General features: G+C 34.3%; 1 long non-coding RNA gene and 1 other non-coding gene across 2 annotated transcripts; one reads left to right on the forward strand and one right to left on the reverse strand.

Moving 5' to 3' along the window:
* The first annotated feature begins 2,331 nt into the window (after positions 1-2,331).
* On the forward strand, positions 2,332-4,274 carry LOC112747044 (uncharacterized). Its single transcript, XR_003174730.3, has 2 exons — positions 2,332-2,784; positions 3,764-4,274. It is a non-coding gene; the product is annotated as an uncharacterized lncRNA (long non-coding RNA).
* A 13,653-nt stretch (positions 4,275-17,927) lies between these two features.
* Positions 17,928-18,030, reverse strand: LOC112753103 (small nucleolar RNA R71). The gene has a single exon (XR_003177501.1). It is a non-coding gene; the product is annotated as a small nucleolar RNA R71 (small nucleolar RNA).
* Positions 18,031-23,819: the final 5,789 nt, after the last annotated feature.

Here is a 23,819-nt window from a genome sequence, read left to right on the forward strand (position 1 = left end):
CGTTGCAAGCTAGCTCCCATCCCACGTTAGTGGTTACGTTAGTTAGACTAACGCGACTGCTAACGTGGTTCTTCCTTGCTTCCTTTGTCCTGAAATCAAGCAATAGAGTGCATCAAAGTTCTAATCCAAATCATGAGACATGCATCATCCAGTTTGTCATACAATTCTTGCATAATTCTCATGAAATCATGTAAAGTGCACAATGTTTGCTTGAATCAAGATGTAAGTGAAATTCTACCCAAAACTTGCTTATTTCCTAAGAAAATGCATGAAACTACCCTAAAACAGTAAAGAAAAGGTCAGTGAAACTGGCCAAAATGTCCTGGCATCAAACACTTTAAACCTTAAGGACTAAAACAGGATTACGCCCAAACGTAGGGGACTAATTTAGTACTTTACCCTATTATTTAAAAGCTTGAAAGTTGAATTCTTGTGAAGTTACTGCTGCTACTGCTGGAAAATGTGACCTTCCAGCCCTGGTTTTTAAGAGGTTTTATGTGCGTTTGATGTGTTATTGATGGCTTAAACGTTGCTCTTTGGTTTCACAAAATCGGATAAAAATCGGTTACCAAAAAGAATAAAAAACTAATTGAAAATCAAGTGGAAATTTGATGAATTTTTGAAGAGAGCTTTTCAGCCCTTGGAGGATAAGAAACTTCTAAATTTTTAAGTATTTTGGGACCAAATTTTAATTATTAAAAAGATTGGAATTAAAAGTTAATTAGTCAAAAGTTGGAGGGCTAAAGTATAAATATTAAAAGTTAAGGTGGTCAAAATATAATTTTCAAAAAGTTTACGTGTCAAAATATAAATTTTGAAAGTTTTGAATAAAATACTATTATTTTAATATTAAAATATTGATAAAAAAGCAGTTTTTCCTAAAAGTCTTAGGAAGACAGTTTTAGCCCAAAATTCCCTAATTCGCTGTAATAAACAGGTAAAAGAAGGTATAAAAGAAGATATAGAGTTATGTACGGTAATGAAACAAGATTCAGGAACTCATAAACATGTTAGTAATAAAAGAAGTTAAAAGCTATATAGCAGTGGGTTTAGTCTTACAGAGTAAGCAGAGAACTGTAAAATAAGGTCACAGTGATGTTGTGATGTTTGATTTATGATTATGAAGAAATGATGAAGGTGATTGCTAAGTGATGAAAAGTATGGATATATGTGATTATGAGCCTTTGGGCGATGCTTGAGAATATTTTGCAAGGACTGCCATATTGTGCTATCGCTTCCTAGACAGGTTGCGGTAGAGAATGTACCAACCCTGCAAGCTGAAAATTCTTGGTAGAGGCTTGACTTGCATACCTGTGGTATTTTGAGATCTGAGAAGATACTAGACCTGCAAGTCGAGAGTACTTGGTAAAGGGTATGTGGTACTTAATCTAGAATTAAGTTCTGGGAAAGTCTTATCTGACCTGGAGGGTCGGATTACGTCGGGTGCAGGTCGAAACTGACAAATGAGCTCATTACCTGTAGTAAGACCAGACATGTATCATACTTGTGTACGCATAATTGTGTGATTGCATATTGAATGTGGTTATGCATATGTCTCTTGTTTCTTTTGCTATTGTTTTGGCTTATGATGTTATGCATATATTTGTTTCGACTTTATTATGACTTTGTGATCAAGAACGTTATAAATGAATTTAACTATGAACCCCGATCTTACTAAGAACTCCATAGTTCTTACCCTTTACACCTTTTCAGATGGACACGAGAGTGCTCTTTTACAAGATTGATCACTCCTATATTCACGAGGACCTGTTGTGTGGCAAATATTACATCTATTGTATGACTCCTCGTGTTTGTAACTAGAGTGGGTGGTCACTAAATCAGTCTTTAATTAAAATTTAGCGACCGATTTAGTAATGAAATTTTTTTGTGCTAGAAAAATTTGATTGTCGCAAAATTGATTGTTAATAGTGACTGATTTTGTTGGTCGCTAAAATCGATCGCTATTCTAAAATTTTTTTATAGCGATTATAATTGGACTACTAAATCATTGAACTAATTATTTAACTGATTCAATAATCGATTCCGTTCTTACAACCTTAAAAAGAAACATATGTTCATGGTATGGAGCAATAAATATATTAAAGATAAATAATTGTAACTTGTCATAGCAATCACCATTAAACCCTTCAGCAATTACCTGTCAATTTAATTTATGAATGTTTCTTATAAATTAGTTGAGTAAGGGGTCCATCCTTTTATTTGGCCATGGCATAGTCTCATGAGTATCTTGCTTGCATTAATTAGTATTTAATTTTTCTAATCTCCGTCACCCTCTCTCCCAAATATCACTTTGTCTTAACTCCTAACTACACACAAACAACCACTATTATCTTTGAAGTTTCATCTTCTTCTCTTTCCTCTTTCCTTCTATACTTCACAAAAAGGAAAAAAAAAATAATGACAAAAATGAAGACCTCTCTTTCTTTTTCAAGTGGCTCGAATAAGCTTTTGATCTTGTTCCTTTTCTTTTTTCTCTTCTTTATCTTCTTCTCTTTAACAAATTGCATGGTATTTCACACCCACCAACAACGTTATTGTGATTCTTTTAACAATAAAATCCAACGCTCTTTGTGCATGGAGATTCAAAGAATCAACCACAGATTATTGCATGATGATCAAGTTCCACCCTCGTCATCATCCAAGGAGAAACGGATATTTGATCAAAGATATGGCGCTGAGAAGAGACTTGTCCCTTCTGGGCCAAACCCACTTCACAATTGAAAAGAATTTCTTGTTTTCCATCACAGTTATTAACATCCTTAGGTATTATATATCTTTTGCTATCCTTCATGTGATTTCTGGACTTTCTTTCCAACTTTTTTTAATTAGGATTTAACTTATTTGCATGTTAATCTAAAAATATTTTACAAACATTCAATTATTTTTTTTCAATAATCTTCAAATACTATATCAACGGATATAATCAATATTTTCTATGTCTATTAGTTAAATGATCATTAAAAAAAGGTTTGATTCAAATAACCATATTATTAAGATATTTTAAATTTTCTGTACATTAAAATTTAAACTTTTATTAGGATAAAACCTTGCTTTTTTTTTCATAATTCATATAATCGTCACCCTTTAGCAATAATATCTTTGAATAAATTAACGGCATCGTCCTAGAATTATTAGTTAGGGCTTGCAGAAAGAGAAAACAGTATTTGCATGGAGACTTTTTTGTCCTTTTAGAGATGTGGAATCTATAATACAGATTTTTTTATCCTCAGGCATGAACATTTGCAGTCGCCATGATCATCTGAATAGAACTTAACCTAAAAACTAGTTGAAAAAGTAATGTCTCCATTATGTATATCATTTTGGCGAAATTTAAACGATAGATGTTGCAAAAATTAGAATGTTTTTAAATATTTAAAAATAATAATTTTTAAGTGTTGGTAAAGTTATATAATCACTATAATTACCATAATGATGATATATAGACTCCATTTCATATATATTTTTGAAAGACATGAAATTTGTAATATATATTATTGTATTTAATAAGCAAAAGCCCCCTCCTCCCTTTTTCCTATTTGTTGAAGTACTTTTCACTTGTTTGATATATATTTGAGCCATATGAGAGGTTAGAGAATGTTTTAGAAAAGGTAGAGTTGAATCTGAAAAACAAGCATGAAAATGGTACTCTTTTTTGAGCCATAATATAATGGACTATAAATTCTTTTCTTTTATATCTCTTTTTTTATTTCCATTATAAAAATGATGTCAAATTCATTTTTAGGCAGCTTTTGAAGAGAATGTAGTTGTGGAGGCGGAGCTAGCTTAAGCGGGACCCCATGAGTGTCATTAATATGGAGCCACCAAGGGACAATGACGTATCTAGTTATGGGTCTTGGCTTTGTTTCTAAGATCAAAATGGGATCATCTTTGTGTACCTTGTCGGTCAGCAAAAACCTTTTTTTTTTCTTTTTTGCTTTCGTACGTTGAAAATCATTTCACTTGAAAAATGATAATTTCATTCCTATATATTTTTATAATGTTGCTTTTCACGTAATTTTTTTGCATTCTATATTTATATGAATTTTTATTAACAAATGAGAGTGACATCATCAAAATTAGAATGAAATTATCTTTTTTTCTTTAATTTAGGTATTTGGCATTTTATTAATTAATTGATATGACATATGATGGTAGCTTATTATATATTCGGCGTATGGATGTACAGTTGTGTATGTTAGTTCTTGTCCATGATGATTTGAATTGTACACGTATTATTGTTAGAATGTGTCTAACCTTGTTCCAACAAATGCAAATGGGTACTTTGTAGAATATAACTAGAGTCATTTCAAGATGTGGGTATTAATATTATGCTTACGTAATTAGGTTACGGAGAATACTGGACCTCTAGCTCTGCATTAGAATATGTGGAAGAGAAATTAAATAGGCGGTAGGCCAATTTCACTTATGATTGAGCGAATTTTTTAACCAAAATGAAATAAGAGAATAAATCATTTCTTTTAATTTATTTTTATTTTTCATTTTAGTTCCTTAATTGCAAAAGAAATTTATTTGCATCATTATTTGCCCAAATATAGTTTCATTATTGGGTCTTGGATAAGATGAGTGCAAGTTTGTGTCTATCAAAAAAGTTTGAGAGAAAACAGAAGAAAAAGATAACTGCTTTTCGTCTTGTTTTTCTTTCACTCTTTCTCAATTTTTATTTTGGGACATTGATCTATCGAACAAAACCTCGTAAAGACATGCTACACATACAAGTTTTTTTGACATACAAGTTTATACAAGTTAACTCTAATTCAATAAAATCCACTTTTATAATGCAAGGAAGAAGAGGAAGAATTTTGAATTATATAGAACTTATCAATACACATATATAAAAAATTTTTAAACAATACAATATAAATAATTTGTATGGACTTGTATGTGTAAATGACTTGTATGTAGAGAATAATCCAACCTCATAACTAGTGTCTGGGTTTATCATTCTCGTTATTAATACCAGCTGAATCCTCAATAACAATTATCGGAATCCAGATGATAATTGATTTTATAAGAATAATTGAATCGTTCAATCATTCAATTATAATTATATAAAATTATATTGCTTCTTTTCCTAATAAATATTTTTTATATTAAATTAACTATTGTTTTTTAATTTTAATAATTTATTAATTAATTTATGCGTATTATATGTTTCAAGTATTTATTAAAAAATATAATCTAGTTATAAAAAGAGAAAATATGTTCTAATTAATAAAGAATATTTCTATTTTCTTTCTTCATTTATAAATATTTCATAAAATTTTATGTCTATTTTAAAAATTATTTATAATCAAAATATTATTAATTGAAAAAAGATGAGTTGAAAACAAAAATCAAATTTAAAGTGAATAAATATAAACAACTTTATTAAAGATATTATATATATTACATTAATTAATATACAATAGCATAATGAATATACAAATTATACTCAAATATTTAATCCTGTTATAAGACCCATCACAATTCGAATTACATTATTTTTAGTTATCTCTAATGGTTGACTCTTGTGCCAATTTGATTTCAATAATGTTTTCTTAAATGAAAAAATTTCTGACCATCTTTCTATGATTCCTCCACCATATTTATATTCTGATATGAATGGTATGGTATGCAAGCTGATGCGTTCATATCATTAGTTGTTTTTCTTAATTTAATTTATTTTTTCTTCGATTTAATTATAATTTTATTTTTTAATCTTATTACTTTTTAGTATCTCGTACTACTAAGATGTTTGTTCAGTATTTTTAAAGAAATACAATTAAAAATAAATCAAATTAAAAAACAAAACGAAAGATAATAAAGAGAACAACACAATAGAATTGTGAAAAGAACAGAAGGTGTGCATATGTACATACTTATGCATACGCATTAGTCCCAAAATTTGTCCAGTATGCATACACACACTAAGGTGCATACGCACAAAATCAGAATCTTGCACACAATGTGCCACGCTGATGCAGGGCGTGCGACGCTTAAAGGAAAACAATTCAGGGCGTGTTATAATCCCCAAGGCATGCCACGTTCAACGAAAATATGACCCAGACGTGCCACGAGACAGCAGGGTGTAACAACCTTACTTTTAACACCTCATGATCGTACTAAAAGTTCAGCCGTTACTTGCCTCTAATCCTTTAATTTGATACTATATTTATTTAATATTAAGCATTCGCGAATATAAATAGAATCTTTAATTATGAAAGCAAAAAGTCTTTACCTTAAAATCACACAGTCACATATCATATTCACATAATAATAAGTACATAGACTTATCCAAAATTTTTTAATATACAAGTCTTGCCCCTCTAAAATATCAAAATGACAAATGACGAGGAGTAAAATAAAGTCTAAGATTAAATCAAATACAGAAAATGAAAACATATATATACAGAAAGCTCCGTAGTTTGATCGCGGCATCGTGCCAAAACTTCCTGAACTTGTCACTAAAAAAGAAATTCTGTAGGGGAGTAATAACATCGTCCTCGAAAGGGTTCCCAGTAGAGGGTTTAAGAATTTTTATAAGAGGATATTTAAAGAAAAACTATTTTTTGATTGCAGTGATTATCACTCGTCTTATGAATCTTTTTAAAAACCAACAGTTAATCATCCAAAATCTTTTCAAAGAAACACTATTTAATCTTTCAGAAATCCAAAACCCTTCTTTTCTTATAAGGAAATCTCAATCTGTTTCCAAGACTGTATGAATGACCAACCTGTTGGTGCGCGAATTTGTGACTCACATAATTGAACCGGTAAGTACACCGGATCGTCCAAATAATATCTCAGGTGAGTGATGGTCGAATCCCACAAGGATTACCGGATTGAGCAAGCTGTGGTTATCCTGCAGATCTTAGTCAGGCGAATGAAAAAATAGTTATTTGTTGTAGGTGCGTAAACAAGCAATAATCACAAAACGTAAAAACAGTAATGATAGATTAGTTAAGGCTTCAAAGGTACTGATTCTTCTGAATCGACACGCCATTCTAACTACTCCAATGATGAATGATTCCATCAATGGCAAGGCTGTAGTGATTAAGCCATTAGTCGTGGTCATTAATCTCCTCAGGTCCAAACCAAACACCCAAGCGCACGCAATTTAATCTCTTGATGATCCTACTCAAAACGCCACAGACAAGGTCGGATCTTTCGGATCAGAGACTGACGCTCTATAATTCTAGCCCTTAGAGCAACAGGGACCTCAATTACCCCTAACTAAGGAGGTTTTATGTCACATACACCAATTACCCCAGATAACTTGTTGGAACCCGTGATGCATTCTCAAGCTGTAGCTCAATACTATCCGGGTCAAGACTCATAAGGAACTCATGTAGAATCGAGATTCATAAGGATGAAGAACGACAATGCATCATAAAATAGAATCAAATATAGATTAAAGTAGAAAAGTAATTGCATTAATCTGTAGGAATCAACAGAGCTCCTAATAACCTTAACCCAGGAGGTTTAGTGGCTCATACTGTACAAAAAATAACTTGTAGAGTTCGAATGTGGTGGAGAGCTCCCTAAACAATGGTGATCTTCCCTTATATACACTAATACTAAACCTAAAGAGACATTAATTATAATTAGAAATTAGAAAAATGAAATAATCTAGGCTAAAGGTGCGAAAATCCACTTCTAGTCCCACTTAGGTGAGTGTCTTGGGCTGAGCTTAGCGTCTAACTTGAGGAATGGGCGTTGAACGCCCATTAGGGGGTTGTCCAGCAGCTGCCTTGAGCTCCATTGGTGGCATTAAACGCCAGGTTTGGACATTCAACACCCATTTCGGACTGTCCAATCCAAAAAAAAGTATAAAACATTATATATTGCTAGAAAGATTTGGAAGTTATCTTTCCAACGCTGTTAAGAACGCTCATTTGGACCTCTGTAACTCTAGAAATGCTCGTTTGAATGCACGGAGGTCAGAATATGACAGCATCTGCTATGCTTTCCTTGCCTCTGAATTAGACTTTTCCAACACTTGCCAAATTCACCCAAAATTTACCTAAAATCATAGGAAAAACACAAAAGCTCAAAGTGGTATCCAAAAAGTGAATTTTGCATTAAAACCTACTAAAACATAATAAAACGTAACAAAATATACTAAAAACACTAAGAAAATAACATCAAAAAGCGTATAAAATATTCACTCATCAGAACACCAAACTTAAACTGTTGCTTGTCCTCAAGCAACCAAAAACAAGTAGGAATAAAAAGAAGAGAAATATACAATAAGTCTTGAAGTTTTTCAATGAAGCTCAGTTTTAAGTATTGAATGGGGCTAATACCTCTTTAGTTCTGAATAATTTGGCATCTTATTTTCCTTTGAAATTCAGAAATATTGACATCTCTTAGAACTAGAGTTCGGATGATATTATTGATTCTCTTAGTTTAGCTCTTCTTGATTCTTGAATACAGCTGAGTTGTACATGCGATGGATGAGATGTGGGAAGGCTAGTCTTGCCTTGGTGGAGGCTTTTGTGGCTACCTTGTATATTTCTTGAGGTATTACCTCATGCACCTCCACTTCATTTCCGAGCATGATGCAATGCACCATTATTGCTCGGTCAATAGTAACTTTAGACTGGTAACTAGTAGGGATGATGGAGCATTGCACAAGCTCCAACCATCTTCTAGCCACTGGCTTGAGGTCAAGCCTTCTCAGTTGGTAGGGCTTTCCATGTACATCTAGCATCCATTGGGCTCCCTCCACACAAATGTCTGCGAGCACTTACTCCAATCTCTGATCAGAGTTGACCCTTTTTGTGTAGGAGTGTGGGTCACCTTGTAATTGAGGCAATTGCAACGCCAACCTCACACTTTCCGGGCTAAAGTCCAAGAATTTCTCTCGAACCATGGTGCGGAAGTTCTTAGGCTGTGGGTTCACGCTAATGTCATGCCCCTTTGTGACCCAAGCATTGGCATAGAATTCTTGCACCATTAGTGTGCCAACAGCTGAAAGGCAAGAAATCTCCATATTTTGTTCTAAAGCTTCTGTGAGATTTCTAACGGCTCTATTAGCTTGAGCTTGTTGCAGACGCCTTCTTGGAGTCCTTTCAGGTTCAGGATTTTGATCAAAGAGAGGTTCTTTATCCCTACTCCTGTTCATAAACAAGAAGAAAGAAATCCAGAAAAAAGAAAGAAAGGAGTCTCTATGCCAGACTATAGAGGTCCTTGTGAGAGAGTTAGAAGAAGAGAAAAGAAAAGAAAGATGTCTTTTAATTTAATTGAATTTTTGACAATAGAGAGAAAAGGAAGAAAAAAGCTTTTGAAAAAGAAGAGAGAGAAAAAAGTTAGAGATTTTCAAAAATAGAAGAGAGAGAAAAGAATTAGAAAGAATCAAACTTTTAAAATTAAAATGAAACAAACAAGTAACTAACTAAGAAATATTTGAAAATAAAATAAAGGATTTGAAAGAGATTTGATTTTTGAAAATATTTGAAATTTTAAAAAGTAAGAAGTTGAAAAAGAATCTTTGAAATTTAAAAATTAAAAAGAGAAAGTTAAAAGAGAGAAACAAGATAAGATAAGATTTTAAAATATAAGACAAAAGATTTGATTTTAAAAAGTTTTGAAGTTAAAGGGAGAAAGTCAAAGAAAGATTTTAAATTAAAAAATTTGGAAAAATCAAGAGAGAGAGAAAAACAAGATAAGATAAGATTTTGAAAATTTAAAAATTTAAAAATTCAAATTTAAAAAGAAAAGAAAAACTATTAAGATACTAAAATTTTAAATTAAAAAGAAGGGTAAAGTATACTTTTTGTCCTTAAAGTTTGATAAAAGTTTCAAAAATACCCTTAAGTTTTATTTTGTTTCAATTTTATCCCAAAAGTTTTCGATTTGCATCAAATATACCCCTGACTGTTAATTTTTCAAAATATTTAAGACCAATTCAACAACAATTTCATAAGAACAACCCTTAACACAAGCAAATCAAGCATAATTTCATGCATTATTGTTAAATTGGTCTTAAATTTTTGAAAATTTAGCAGTCGAGGGTATATTTGATGCAAATCGAAAACTTCTAGGACGAAATTGAAACAAAATAAAACTTAGGGGTATTTTTGAAACTTTTGCCAAACTTTAGGGACAAAAAATATACTTTACCCAAAAGAAGATAAGATAATAAAATTTTGAACATTAAAGAAAAAGATAAGATAAAGATTGTTTTTAAGTTAGAAAAGATAAACAAGAAAAACAATATTACAAATCAAGACACCAAACTTAAAATTTTGAATTTAAATAAAAGAAATTTTCGAAAAAATTAAGAAGGAGAACAAACACTAACAAGACACCAAACAAAAAAGTTTTGAAATCAAACAACAATTATTTCGAAAAATTAAAGGGAAAAACACTAAAAGACACCAAACTTAAAGACTTGAAAATCAAAGAAAGAAAAATACCAAGAAAATTTTGGACATAAAGAAAGAAAAACAAGAACAACTCTCAAACAGGCTCGAGAAAAGAAATGAAAACAAAAGGGAACCTAAACTTAAAATTTTGATACAAGACTCAAACAAAAGAAAGAAATGACTAAAGAGAAAAGTTTTTGAAAAAGAAACAAGAAACACAAAAAGGAAAACACGTAAGGGTACCTGATCTAACGAATAAGATAACCGTTAGTTTGTCAATCTCAAACAATCCCGGGTAACGGCGTAAAAAACTTGGTGCGCGAATTTATGACTCGCACAACTGAACCAGCAAGTGCACCGGGTCGTCCAAGTAATACCTCAGGTGAGTGAGGGTCGAATCTCACGAGGATTGCCAGATTGAGCAAGCTGTGGTTATCCTGCAGATCTTAGTCAGGCGAATGGAAAGATAGTTGTTGTTTGTTGTATGTGCATAAACAAGCAATAGTCACAAAACATTGAAACAGTAATGATAGATTAGTTAAGGCTTCGGAAGTACTGATTGTTTTGGATTAACATGCCATTCTAACTACTCCAATGATGAATGATTCCTTCAATGGTAAGGCTGTAAGTGATTAAGCCATTGGTTGTGATTATTAATCTCCTCAGGTCCAAACCAAACACCCGAACAGGCTAGATCAATTTGGGAGAGGGTGAAGCGCACGCAATTCAATCTCTCGATGATCTTACTCAAGATGCCACAGACAAGGTCGGATATTCCGGATCAGAGACTGACACTCTATAATCCTAGCTCTTAGAGCCACAGGAACCTCAATTACCCCTGACTAACGAGGTTTTATGTCACGTACCCCAATTAGCCCAAATAACTTGTTGGAACCCGTGATGCATTCTCAAGCTGTAGCTCAATACTATCCGGGTTAAGACTCGTAAGGAACTCATGTAGAATCGAGATTCATAAGGATAAAGAACGACAATGCATCATATAATAGAATCAAACATAGATTGAAGTAGAAAAGTAATTGCATTAATCCGTAGGAATCAGCAGAGCTCCTAAGTTTAACCTAAAAGGTTTAGTTGCTCATATTGTATAGAAAATAACTTGTAGAGTTCGAATGTGGTGGAGAGCCCCCTAAACAATGGTGATCTTCCCTTATATATACTAATACTAAACCTAAATAGACATTAATTATAATTAGAAATTACAAAAATGAAATAAACTAGGCTAAAGATGCGAAAATTCACTTCTGGGCCCACTTAGGTGATTGTCTTGGGCTGAGCTTGGCGCCTAACTTGAGGAATGGGCGTTGAACGCCCATTAGGTGGTTGCCCACGCTGCCTTAAGCTCCTTTAGTGGCGTTGAACACCAGGTTTGGGCATTCAATGCCCGTTTTGGGCTGTCCGATCCGAAGAAAAGTATAAACCATTATATATTGCTAGAAAGCTCTGAAAATTAGCTTTTCAACGCTGTTGAGAACGTGTCATTTGAACCTCTATAGCTCAGAAATTCTTGTTTGAATGCACGGAGATCAGAATATGATAACATCTGCTATGCTTTCCTTGCCTCTGAATCAGACTTTTCCAAAACTTGCCAAATTCACCTAAAATCATAGGAAAAACAAAAAAGCACAAACTGGTATCGAAAAAGTGAATTTTGCATTAAAATCTACTAAAACATAATGAAACGTAACAAAGTATACTAAAAATACTAAGAAATAACATCAAAAAGCGTATAAAATATCTACTCATCACCTGTTACAAGTATAGGTTTATTAAGTCTATGCTGAACCAGCTTGATTTTTCATACTTTACTAATACCTCAATCAGAAACCAATCACAGCCTTTAGCCCATCATATAATCAATCAACATAGTCATTATCTCATCACCAGTAATATCAAAAGTACCACATCAGAACAAACACAGGCAAAACAGACAAGGAAAGCATAGGTATATATAATAGTTATAGCAAATAGCTCAGATAGCAGTTGATAATAATTTATCAATTAGGCAAACCAAAACAACTTCAAACTCAAGTAATACACACAAATGCATATGATGAATGTCTGTCCTATGGCTAATGAGCTCATTTGTCGATTATATAGCCAAATCCGACATGTCCGGTAGCCAATCCGAACACTATCCCTCTGTTGTGCATTAATATCATTAGAGGAAATACGTGCCCTGTCACCATTAGAGGGATTATGTGCCTGTCACCATTAGAGGGAATAGGTGCCCTGTCACCCTTACAACCAGAGAGAAAACACATACTCATCATCAAACATCCTCAATCATAACTCATTTACCATATTCATTCCAGTTCATTCATAATCATTCATAAGTCATACTTTAAGATCATAGCCTCATTTTTTATTCATTTGCATTCTATCATCATCATTCCTCCCATTACACCTATCACTCCATTCATCAGTAATTTCGTCAAATCATGGTTCAAAGAAGGAATTCGAATCAAGGAACTTCAATAAGGGTAGTAAAGAAGAAACGATATGCCAACTTAAGCGACGCAAACAAGATTCATAAGTCAAAACCAAGTACGAAAAGTGAACTCTAGCATTCCCAAACCACGTGACTCGCATTACCCATTACTTATCAATTCCAATTCGTGTATAATAACCTATTAACTTTCCCGTACACAGAAACCATCAACATTAAGCTGGCCAGACTTAACATCAGCAGTTATGCAACTTTCTCCTAGGTGTTGAGTAATTGCATTGATTTGTTGAGATGTTGCATTGATATGTTGGGACAAGACTTTATTCTGAGCCAAAATGGTGTCCAAAACATCTAACCCCATGACTCCTTTCCTTGTTGATCTTTCAGAAGAGTAAAGATATTGATTGTTGGCTACTGTTTTAATCAATTCTTGTTCTTTCTCAGTAGTTTTATTCAAATATAAGGATCCTCCAGCCAAAATGTCTGATGCCATCCGTGAGGTGGGAGTGATCCCATTATAAAATTTCCGAAGTTGGACCCAATCAGCATGTAACACCCTATCACCCTAAGCCTTACCTCTAGCCGTAAAGCAAAGAATAACAAAGTGCCACGACAGTTCTAAAGCACATATCATATTATATATATAGAGAGAGAAAGGAGTAGTAATACTAGAAGCCTGATGAAAGAATAAAAGCTCAAAGTCGCATAAAGCGGAATTACAAAATGCGAAACGTTCACACACGGTAACTAAGTGCGTAAGTACGAACAGAACAAGACATAATACATATAAAACCTTGTAGATAGCTCCATGATACACAAGGTAATAATTAAAGTAAACAAGATATATATAAGTATGATATATAGAAAGAAGACTAGTCGCAGCCTGCGGAGTTTAGGTCGGCTAGTCAAACTGAATACAACAGAGTTTTGAAGTTTAAAACAGTGACAACCTATCTGTTAAAGTTTTCAGAAATAAAGCCTCTAAGGCAATAAAGTATAAAGTAAAAAAGTGAGAGAATTACAACATGATAATCAAAATACAAAATAGATAGCAAAAGATCCTCTACTCTATCACCATCCTGCAACTCACCGAGGTGGGTTACGAATTACATTTGAAAAATAACAATAGAATATGGTATGAGAACTGGAGGTTCTCAGTATGGTAACAGTACCCTGTATAAAAGATGTCAGGTTCTGGGGTGCCAAAGGTGATCCTAGAACTTCACATCAAATAGATATTCAAGCTTAATAAAATAAATAATTAACTTAAATCATAAACAGGGTATTCTAGCTTAAGGGATTCCTAACTAACATAACACCACTATCCCACAGCCTTCGCCAACCTAGCCTCCATGCGATCCTATCGCCACCGCCTACCGAGCCTCCTCAATCCCAGCAAAAAACACAAGTAATGCAGATAAGTAAAACACAAGTAATATACATATACAGCAAGTAAACAAATAGCAAGTAGACATGTGATTCATTTAGGGATAACTGAAGTTAAGCGGAGCAAACAAGCATATAGAAGATGCATATAATGAATGCCTATCCTATTGGTTCATGATATCACTTGTTGGTTATAGTGCCAATCCCGACACAAAATCTGGTCAACAACTCTCGGATTAGTCTCTCTGTTACGCATTCTTAGGAGGAATAATTCCGAGGGATGAGTGCCCTACCACCTCCATTAGAGGGTAACGTTCCGAGGGAGAGTGCCCTACGACCTTCCTCTGGATGCCGTATGATTTTGTGGGATAGTTTCCTACCACTTTGCAACCAGAGAGAACTATGACTGGAGAGCCCAGCTTCAACCCTCACATCTCAACATAAGCGGGATTAACCATCGTCCTTTTGCCGGTGCTGATGTGTGAGCATTTTATACCCTTTTTCATAGCATTTTCTAGTTGTTTTTAGTTAGATTTTAGTAATTTTTTTACTATGTTTTAGTCCAAAATTCATCTCTTGGATGCTACTTTAAGTTTTTTTGTTATTTCTATGATTTTAGATAATTTTTGGGTGAATTTGGCAGAATATTGTTTAGAGACGAAGAAAAGATAGCAGATGCTGTCAATCTTGACCTCCGTGCATTCCAACGGGCATAGCTTTAGCTATATAGGTCCAATTGACACGGTCTTAACGGTTTTAGAAAGCTAACTTCTAGAGCTTTTCAGCAATATATAATAGTCTATACTTCTCTTCTAGAATGACTGCCAAACCTGGCATTAAACGCCAAGCCTGGGCGTTTAACGCCCAAGAAGGACTGACCTCCCAAGTTGAACGCCCAAAACTAGCATTCGATGCTAGCCAGGGAGCAAAAGCCAGCGAATTCACCCCCTTCTCAATGTTCAGCGCCAAGAATCCAAGTTGAACGCCAGGCTTGACCAAAGCACACAACCAAAGTGGGCCCAAAGTGGATTTTAGCATTCCTTAGCTTATCTAGTCTTATCTTTGTAACTTTTAAATTTAAATTAATATCTTTTAGGGTTAGTATTTACTATAAAAAGGAGATCACTTAGCATTCGTGGAAAGATCCAGACAGATCCTCTTTACTTTTATTTCATTTTCTCTGTAAAGTATAAGTAACTAAACCTCCTGGTTAAGATTATGAGCTCTGCTTATTCTTATCGATTGATATTATTACTTTTCTATTTTAATATATATTTGATTCCATTCTATGATGTATTTTTGTTCTTCATCTCAATGAATCTGGGGTGGAACGGAAGTATGACCCCTTTTTCTACATGAGTTCTTATGATACGCTGACCAAGGTCACTTGAGCTAACAACTTGAGAATACATCTCTCCTAAACTGCAATCTATCTGGGCTAATTAGATATGTGACATAAAATCCGGTTAGCTTTGGGTAATTGAGATTTTTATGGTATAAACTAGAATACTACGCTTCATTCTCCGATCTGAAAGATCTGACCTTGTCTGTGGCACTTTAAATAGGATCAGGGGAGAGTGAATTGCACTAAGCTTCACCCTCGTTCAAATCGAATGACCATTGACCCTGGCTTTTGATGAGAACCAAAGGAGATTAAATTTCCAAGGAATTGGAATTTAATTACTTACAGTTTTCCATGGAACGAATCATTCATTGTTAAAATAGTCAGTAAGAAGTATTGATCCGAAAAAGATAAGAATCTCCGAGGCCTTAACTGCTTCCGTATATTATCTCTTTGCCAATCTTTAATTGCTTTTCTTTACTTTATTATCTTATGCGAATTCAACAACAACAATTCTTTTTACTTTACGCCTGACTAAGTCTAGCAAGATAACTATTGCTTGCTCAATCCAACAATCCTCGTGGGATCGACCCTCACTCACCTGAGGTATTACTTGGACGACCTGGTGTACTTGCCGGTGAAGTTGTGCAAGTTTTAATTTTGCGCACTAATTTTTTGGCGCCGTTGTCGGGAATTGTTTGTGATTGATAACTACTAGTTGTCTTGTTGCTTAGATTAGGTATTTTTACAAGATTTTGTTTAATTATTCTTCTTTTTAATTTTCGGTCCTTATTTTTCTATTTTTCTTAATCTTTGATCTTAAATTTTTAAATTTGGTGTCATATTAGTATTTTTCTTTTCTAGTGATTTTCGAAAATTCTTGTTAAAATCCTTTTCCTTGCAATTTTCGAGTTTCATCTTAGTGATCTTTAACTTTAAATTCGAAATTGTTTTCATTATCTTATCTTTTATTTAATTTAAAATTTTTAAGTTTAGTGTTTTCTTTAGTTTTCTTCCATTTTGAATTTCAAAAATTTTTAAAACTCTTTCTTTTGAAATTTTTGAAAATTTTAAAATTAATTTTTGCATCTTTTTCATATCTTGATTCAAAATTTTAAATTTGGTGTCCTGTTAGTGATCTTTTTGTTTAATTTAATCTTCTTTAATCATATCTTACTTATCTGTTCCTTTGATTTTCAAATTTTGTTATCTTATTCTATCTTTATTTTAAATTCAAATTTTAAAAGTGTGGAATTGGTTAATTTTTCTTTCTTTTAAATTTGAATTTCAAAATTTTCAGTTGACTTTCTCTTTCCAATTTTCGAAAATTTCATCTTTCATTTCAAATCTTGTTAGCTAGTTATTTGTCTTATCTTGTTTTAATTTTAAGTTTGGTGTTTCTTTGGTTTTTCTTTCTTTTAAATTTAAATTTTAAAATCTTTTTTTTATCTTACCTTGTTTCCTTCTTTTGACTTTTTCTTTCTAATTTTTGAATTTCAAAATCTTTAATTGATTTTTTCAATTTTCAAAAATTGCATCTTAACTTTTAAATCTTGCTTTATCCTATTTTAATTTTAAAAAGTTTAGTGTCTCTTTAATTTTTCTTTTTCTTCCTTTTTTCCAAAAAATCTCTTAACTTCTTTCTTTTTCTTTTATTTTCGAAAATTCTTAAAAAAAAACAAAAAATTTTTGAACAAAACCTCCTATCTCTATTTTTAATACACTATCTCATTTGATATCTTTATTAGAGTATTCTAACAGGGAGTCCTCTATACTCTGACGTAGAGACTCCCATCTTTTCCTTTTCTTATTTTGTTTCTTCTTGCTTATGAGTAGGAACAGGGATAAGAAAACCCTTCTTGATCCTGATCCAGAACCTGAGAGGACCTTAAGGCAGCGATTGCAACAAGCTCAAGCTTGCAGAGCCGAGGGGAATCTCATGGAATCTCTTGAGCAAGAAGCTGAAGACACAACCATGGCAGCTAATCCAAATGCTGGAGGAGACACAAGGAAGGTCTTTGTCTCATACACTGCACCCACATCAGACTTCTATGGGCGCAGCATCTCCATACCTGCCATTGGTGCCAACAACTTTGAGCTTAAGCCTCAACTAGTCACACTAGTACAGCAAAATTACCAGTTTCATGGACTCCTACAGATCTGTGATACTGTCAAGACTAATGGAGTAAACCCTGAGGTCTACAAGCTCATGCTCTTCCCCTTTGCTGTAAGAGACAAAGCAAAGCTATGGCTGGATTCTTAGCCTATGGAGAGCCTGGTCATATAGGAGAAGGTGGTAAATGGATTTTTGACCAAGTTCTTTCCACCTCAGAAGCTGAGTAAGCTTAGGATGGAAGTCCAGACTTTTAAATAGAAGGAGGAAGAGTCTTTCTATGAAGCCTGGGAGAGGTACAAGTAGCTGATCAGGAAATGCCCTCTAACATGATCTAAGAGTGGACCATGTTAGAGATCTTTTACGATGGCCTCTCTGAGATGTCTAAGATGTCATTGGATCACTCTGCTAGTAGTTCACTTCACATGAAGAAGATGCCTGAGGAGGCGCAGGAGCTCATAGAGATGGTTGTCAACAACCAATATATGTACACTTTTGAGAGAAACCTGGTGAACACTGGGACTACTCAGAAGACATGAGTCCTGGAGGTGGACACATTGGACGCTTGACAAGCGGATAAATGTTGGTCAAGATTACCAAAAATATTTTTCCAAATCAAAGTCGCAAGTATAGTCTTAACCGACGAGATTTCTGCTAATCAGAGTTAAAAAGTGTGTCACAATTAAATTCAATAACTGGGAGTAGAATCCCGACTCGTTTCCCTAGGAGTTGACACAAGATGCAAATTACTGATTGTAAATTTCCTGGGGATTTTTGAAGTTGAGAACAAGAGAAATAAATGGCTAGAAATTTTAGCAATAAATAATTAGCAAGAGTCGTAAAATAATCAATATAAAAGTCTTAGTTAGGGGTGAGAATTGGAATTTCTATCCTTATCGTCTTTCCCAAGTGTGACAGTAAAAGCTCATTGTTCTCACTCAGTTATCCTCTAACGATTGAAGGAAAGTCAAGTGAAACAATTATCTTTAGCTCACAAGTCCTAGTCACTTCGTAGAGAAGAACTAGTGTTGGTGAGTTTCAAGCTGATTGGCAATCTTTATTTACCAAGAAACACTTGAGTATAACAATTTAAGTGGCTCCAATCACTCAACCCCAACCAAGCAAGGAAATCTACTCCATGATTATGGGTGACATTTTCTCAAATACTTGGTGGGAAAAGATAAAAGACATGATAAAAAATGGTAAAATAACTCAATTCAAATTACCACACAGAATAAACAACAAGAGCAAAACGAGTAATAACAATGGATATGAAAATTCTCAATGCATTAACAAAACCTAAAGGTAACAAGATCCAAAAATGAATTCAAAGTAATCAAATGGAAAAGAGTAATAAAGAAATTAGAGAAGAAAACTATAAGGAAAATGACTCCAAATGAAGGTAACCACAACTTATCTCAAGATCTAATTGCAAGTAAACTAAGTAAAACCAAAAACCCTAGAGACAAGTGGGAGTTTCTCTCACTAGAATTCAAAATTCAAAAACTAAGCTAAAGTCAAGTGTGCTCAGTTTCAGCTCCATCCTAGCCTCTAGTCCGCATTTTCGGGCTTGAAATTGGGCCAAAATTAGCCCAGAAATTGCCCCAGCGAATTCTGTTAATTGCAGCGCGTGACGTTCGTCACGCGTACGCATCAGCCACGCGCACGCGTCACTGGGCTCTGCATAAGGTCATGCGTACGCATCAGTGGTCGATGCTCTTGGTCACGCGTACGCAACAATCACCTGTACGCGTCACTTGGAAAATGTTTTGATCACGTGTACGCTTCAACCATGCGTGTGCGTCGCCTCTAGCTTCTCAAATCTTCAAATTCTTGTGTTCCTTCCACTTTAACGCTTCCTCTTCATCCTCTATGCCATTCCTATTCTATAAATCCTGTAATCACTTAACGCACATATCACAGCATCGAATGGTAATAACAGAGGATTAAAATTAGCAATTTAAAGGCCTAGGAAACATGTTTTCAATCATAGCACAAAAATTAGGAAGGAAACTTAAAAACATGCAATTTACATGAAGAAGTGTGAGAATAGTGGACAAAACCCTACTCAATTTAGTCTAAAATATATCATAAAATAGTGGTTTATCAAATCTTCCCACACTTAAATATTAGCATGTCCTCATGCTGATCTCAAGGGAACAAAAAGAGTGAAGGGAAAATAGTGAGACTTATGCAATGCAACTTATCTATATGAATGCAACTTCATGCTAAATGATTCTACCTACTTGGTTAAAAGTAAATAAATTATCCAAGAACAAACATAAACTGGATTCCACTAATTCAAATATCAAAATGAAGTACAACTAGACTTGCAAGAAGAAAGCTCATGAAAGCTGGGAACAAAGAATCGAGCATCGAACCCTCACCGGAAGTGTATACACTCTAATCACTCTAGTGTCTGAGGATCGATTCTCTCGGTTCTCTATCAATCTTTCTTTCTAAGGCTTGCTCTTTTTCTACCAATCAAAAAAAATTTAATGCACAAATACACATATCAAGAGGTCTTTTCAAGGGTTGTAATTGGGTTAGGGTCAAGGTAAGAATGTATTTGGTTAAGTGGACTAAAATCTGAATTCTTGATTAACCTAAACTTCTCACCTAACCTAAGACACTCCATGTAATTACAATGCAAATCCTAACTACCCATTGACTATTTTTCCATAAGTTCATGCACCTTGATATCTTTTGAGTACAAATCATATGCATTGATTCGATTATTTACCTTGGGGCATTTTGTCCCCTTTTTATTGCTTTCTCTTTTTCTATTCTTTTTCTTTCCCCTTTTTTTTTATATGCATAAAGGAGTTAGTGCATATGATTAAAGTGTTAGATGCATGAACAAGTGTCCAAACTATTTACACATTTTCATATAAGAATATAAAATATCTAATTCCGTAACTAAGTATTCCCCAACCCAATTTCTCTACACTTAATTCATGTACATCTCACTAGTCTAAGCTAACCAAGGATTCAAATTAGGGACATTTATTATTTTTCGCTTAGAGTTAATGATGTGCTAAAATAAAGAATAAATGGGGTACAATAGGTTCAACATTGGGTTGCAAAAGATGATGAAAGGGTATGGTCATATGTGTATGTGAACTATAGTGAAACAAGGGCCTCAATAATATAAGTGCATGCATACATCAAATAATGAAAATATAGAATCAAGCAAGATAAAGATCACAATTTTAGAGAGAAAAACACACACTAAAACAAAATATTGGTTGATAAGATGCAACCAATCAAATAGGTTCAAAAATCTCACTGGGCTTGTGTGTTCGAGCTCTAAAACCATGTTCCAAATTAAATTTCTTCAAGAAAGTTCAACAAATATTTTAATTCAGATTGGTAAAATGCCTTAAAACAGTTCCTTGAAAAAGAAATTATCACTTCAACCAAGTAGTACATAAATGCAAGCAACTAACTACTCATGCAAGTTATCCTATCTAACAAAAGAAAATTCAAATATTGGTGTTGAGAGGGAGTTATTACCTTCGGGAGTCAATTACCGATCTCTCCACACTTAAAGCTTGGCACGGTCCTCCGTGCATCAGTGATCCACAAAGTGGGTCTTGGATCGCCACTTCCAATGGCCAAATGATGGGGGGACATGGGCGACTCCATGTCCATATCTTGATCACTTGCATCGCCATCAATGGAAGTAAAGTCCGAGGTGTCGAGTTCCTTGATAAACCACTATTTCATGGTTTATCTTGTGCTCAATTGAGTGATTTTTATCAAGTCCTTGCACACTTATTCATATGATTTGCATGATTTTACAATTCCTTCCTAGTTTTGTTCTATGGTTGAAAACTTGCTTCCTAGAAGTCTTTAAATTGAGTATTTTAATTCTCCTTTATACCATTCGATGCCGTGATCCGTGTCTTAAGTGTTTCAAGTTTTATAGGGCAGGAATGGCTTAGAGAATAGAGAGGAAGCTTGCAAAAATGGAAAGAACACAAGAAACAAAGGAGATAACCAGCGAGTAGCGACGCGCACGCAAGGCTCACGCGTGCGCGCCACATGGAGAAATTTGCAGTGACGCGTGCGCGTGCTGATAAACCCCAATTTTTTCATGGTTTATCTTGTGCTTATTTTAAGGGATTTATTCACCTTTTTCCACATTTATTCAATGAAATAGCATGGTTTTTCAACTCTCCCTTGATTTGTGCTTAAATGTAAAAACATGCTTTTTAGGCCCTTAAATTGGTGATTTTAATTCACCTTAATTCTATTCGATGCCTTGATGTGTTTGTTGAGTGATTTCAGGTTCATAAGGCAAGTATTGGATGGAAGAAATGAGGAGAGAAGTATACAAAGTGGAGAATACATGAGGAAACAAGAATTGGAAATGCATCGATGGGCGCGCAAGCGTACAAGGCGTGCGCGCGCAAAAGTGACTTTGCATAGAGACGCGCACACGTACATGACGCGTTCGCACGGATGAAGAAATAGCCAATCGACGCGTGATAAACCACTATTTTATGGTTTATCTTGTGCTTAATTGAGTGGATTTTATCAACTCTTTACCCACTTATTCATACTATTTGCATAGTTTTACATTTGCCTTCCTAACTATGTGTTTTGGTTGAAAACATGCTTCTTTGGCCTTTAAATTGCCTATTATTAATCCTCTCTTATTACCATTAGATGCCTTGATATGTGTGTTAAGTGCTTTTAGAGATTATAGGGCAGGAATGACTCAGAGGATAGAAAGGAAGCATGCAAAAGTGGAAGGAATGCAAGAAGTAGGAGGAACTGCTAAGCTGTCCAGCCTGACCTCTTCGCACTCAAACGGCTATAACTTTGGCTACAGAGGTCCAAACGACGCGGTTCTAATTGCGTTGGAAAGCTAACATCCGGGGCTTCGATTTTATATGTAATATGTTGTAGTTGCCCTGACTCTAGGCGACACGACCGCGTGCTCCATGCGGCCATGTCGCAGTGACGGAAATCAGCGTGTTTGAATTCTTCTCCAGCGATTTCTGGGCTGTTTTCGACCCAGTTCTCGGCTCAGAAAACACAAATTAGAGGCTATAAAGTGGAGGAATACATCCATTCAAAAACAGGCTCTCATAATTCACTTTTTATGTTTTAGATGTAGTTTTAGAGAGAGAGGTTCTCTCCTCTCTCTCTCTTAGAATTAGGATTTAAGACTTCTCTTAGTTTTAGGAGTGACTCTCGATCCCAGGTTCAATGTCCCTTTCTATTTACTTTCGCTTCTATTTTTATTGACTCTAATGCTTTTATTTGTATTTGATTTATGTTGCCCAATTGGCTTATGAACTTTTCCATGTTAGATTTTACTGCTTTGAATGTATTTTATTTGAGGTATTCTAGATATTTATGATTTTAATTTAGCTTTCTACATTCTTGGCTTTGGTGAAGAAATTAGTAACTCAGGAGTTATCTTAACTCAACATAAGTGATAATTGTTATCTTTGCTAATTGAACTGAACTTCGATAATCCCAATCTTTCCTTAGGGATTAACTAGGATTTGAAGATCAAACTAATTAGTCACTTGACCTTCCCTTGCTCTAGTAAAGGTTAACTAAGTGGAATCAAGAGTCAATTTTCATTATTATTGATAAGGATAACTGGGCTAGGACTTCCAATTTCTCATACCTTGCCAAAAGTTTATTTTACAGTTTTTTATTTATTTTAATTGCAATTTAAATTACTTGCTCCCTATTCTCAAAACCCCAAATTTACAATCTCCATAACCAATAATAAGAACATACTTCCCTGCAATTCCTTGAGAAGACGACCCGAGATTTAAATACTCGATTATCAATTTTAAAGGGGTTTGTTACTTGTGACAACCAAAACGTTTGTACGAAGGGATTTCTGTCGGTTTAGAGACTATATCTACAACGTGACTGTTTTTATGAACTTCTTTACTGGAAAAAATCCCAACGTCACGCACATGGCGCGTACACGCCGATACTCACACGTGACTCACTAAAAGGCAAAATGCTGGGGGCAATTTGTGAGCTGCCCAGGCCCAATTCCAACTTGTTTCTGAGTGTATTTCATGCAGAATTGAAGTCCAAGCAAGGGGGAGCAATTGTTTGTAGTATGAGCATCATGTAGTT

This window comes from Arachis hypogaea, chromosome 15, assembly GCF_003086295.3.
Source record: "Arachis hypogaea cultivar Tifrunner chromosome 15, arahy.Tifrunner.gnm2.J5K5, whole genome shotgun sequence".
Taxonomy (NCBI): Eukaryota; Viridiplantae; Streptophyta; class Magnoliopsida; order Fabales; family Fabaceae; genus Arachis; species Arachis hypogaea.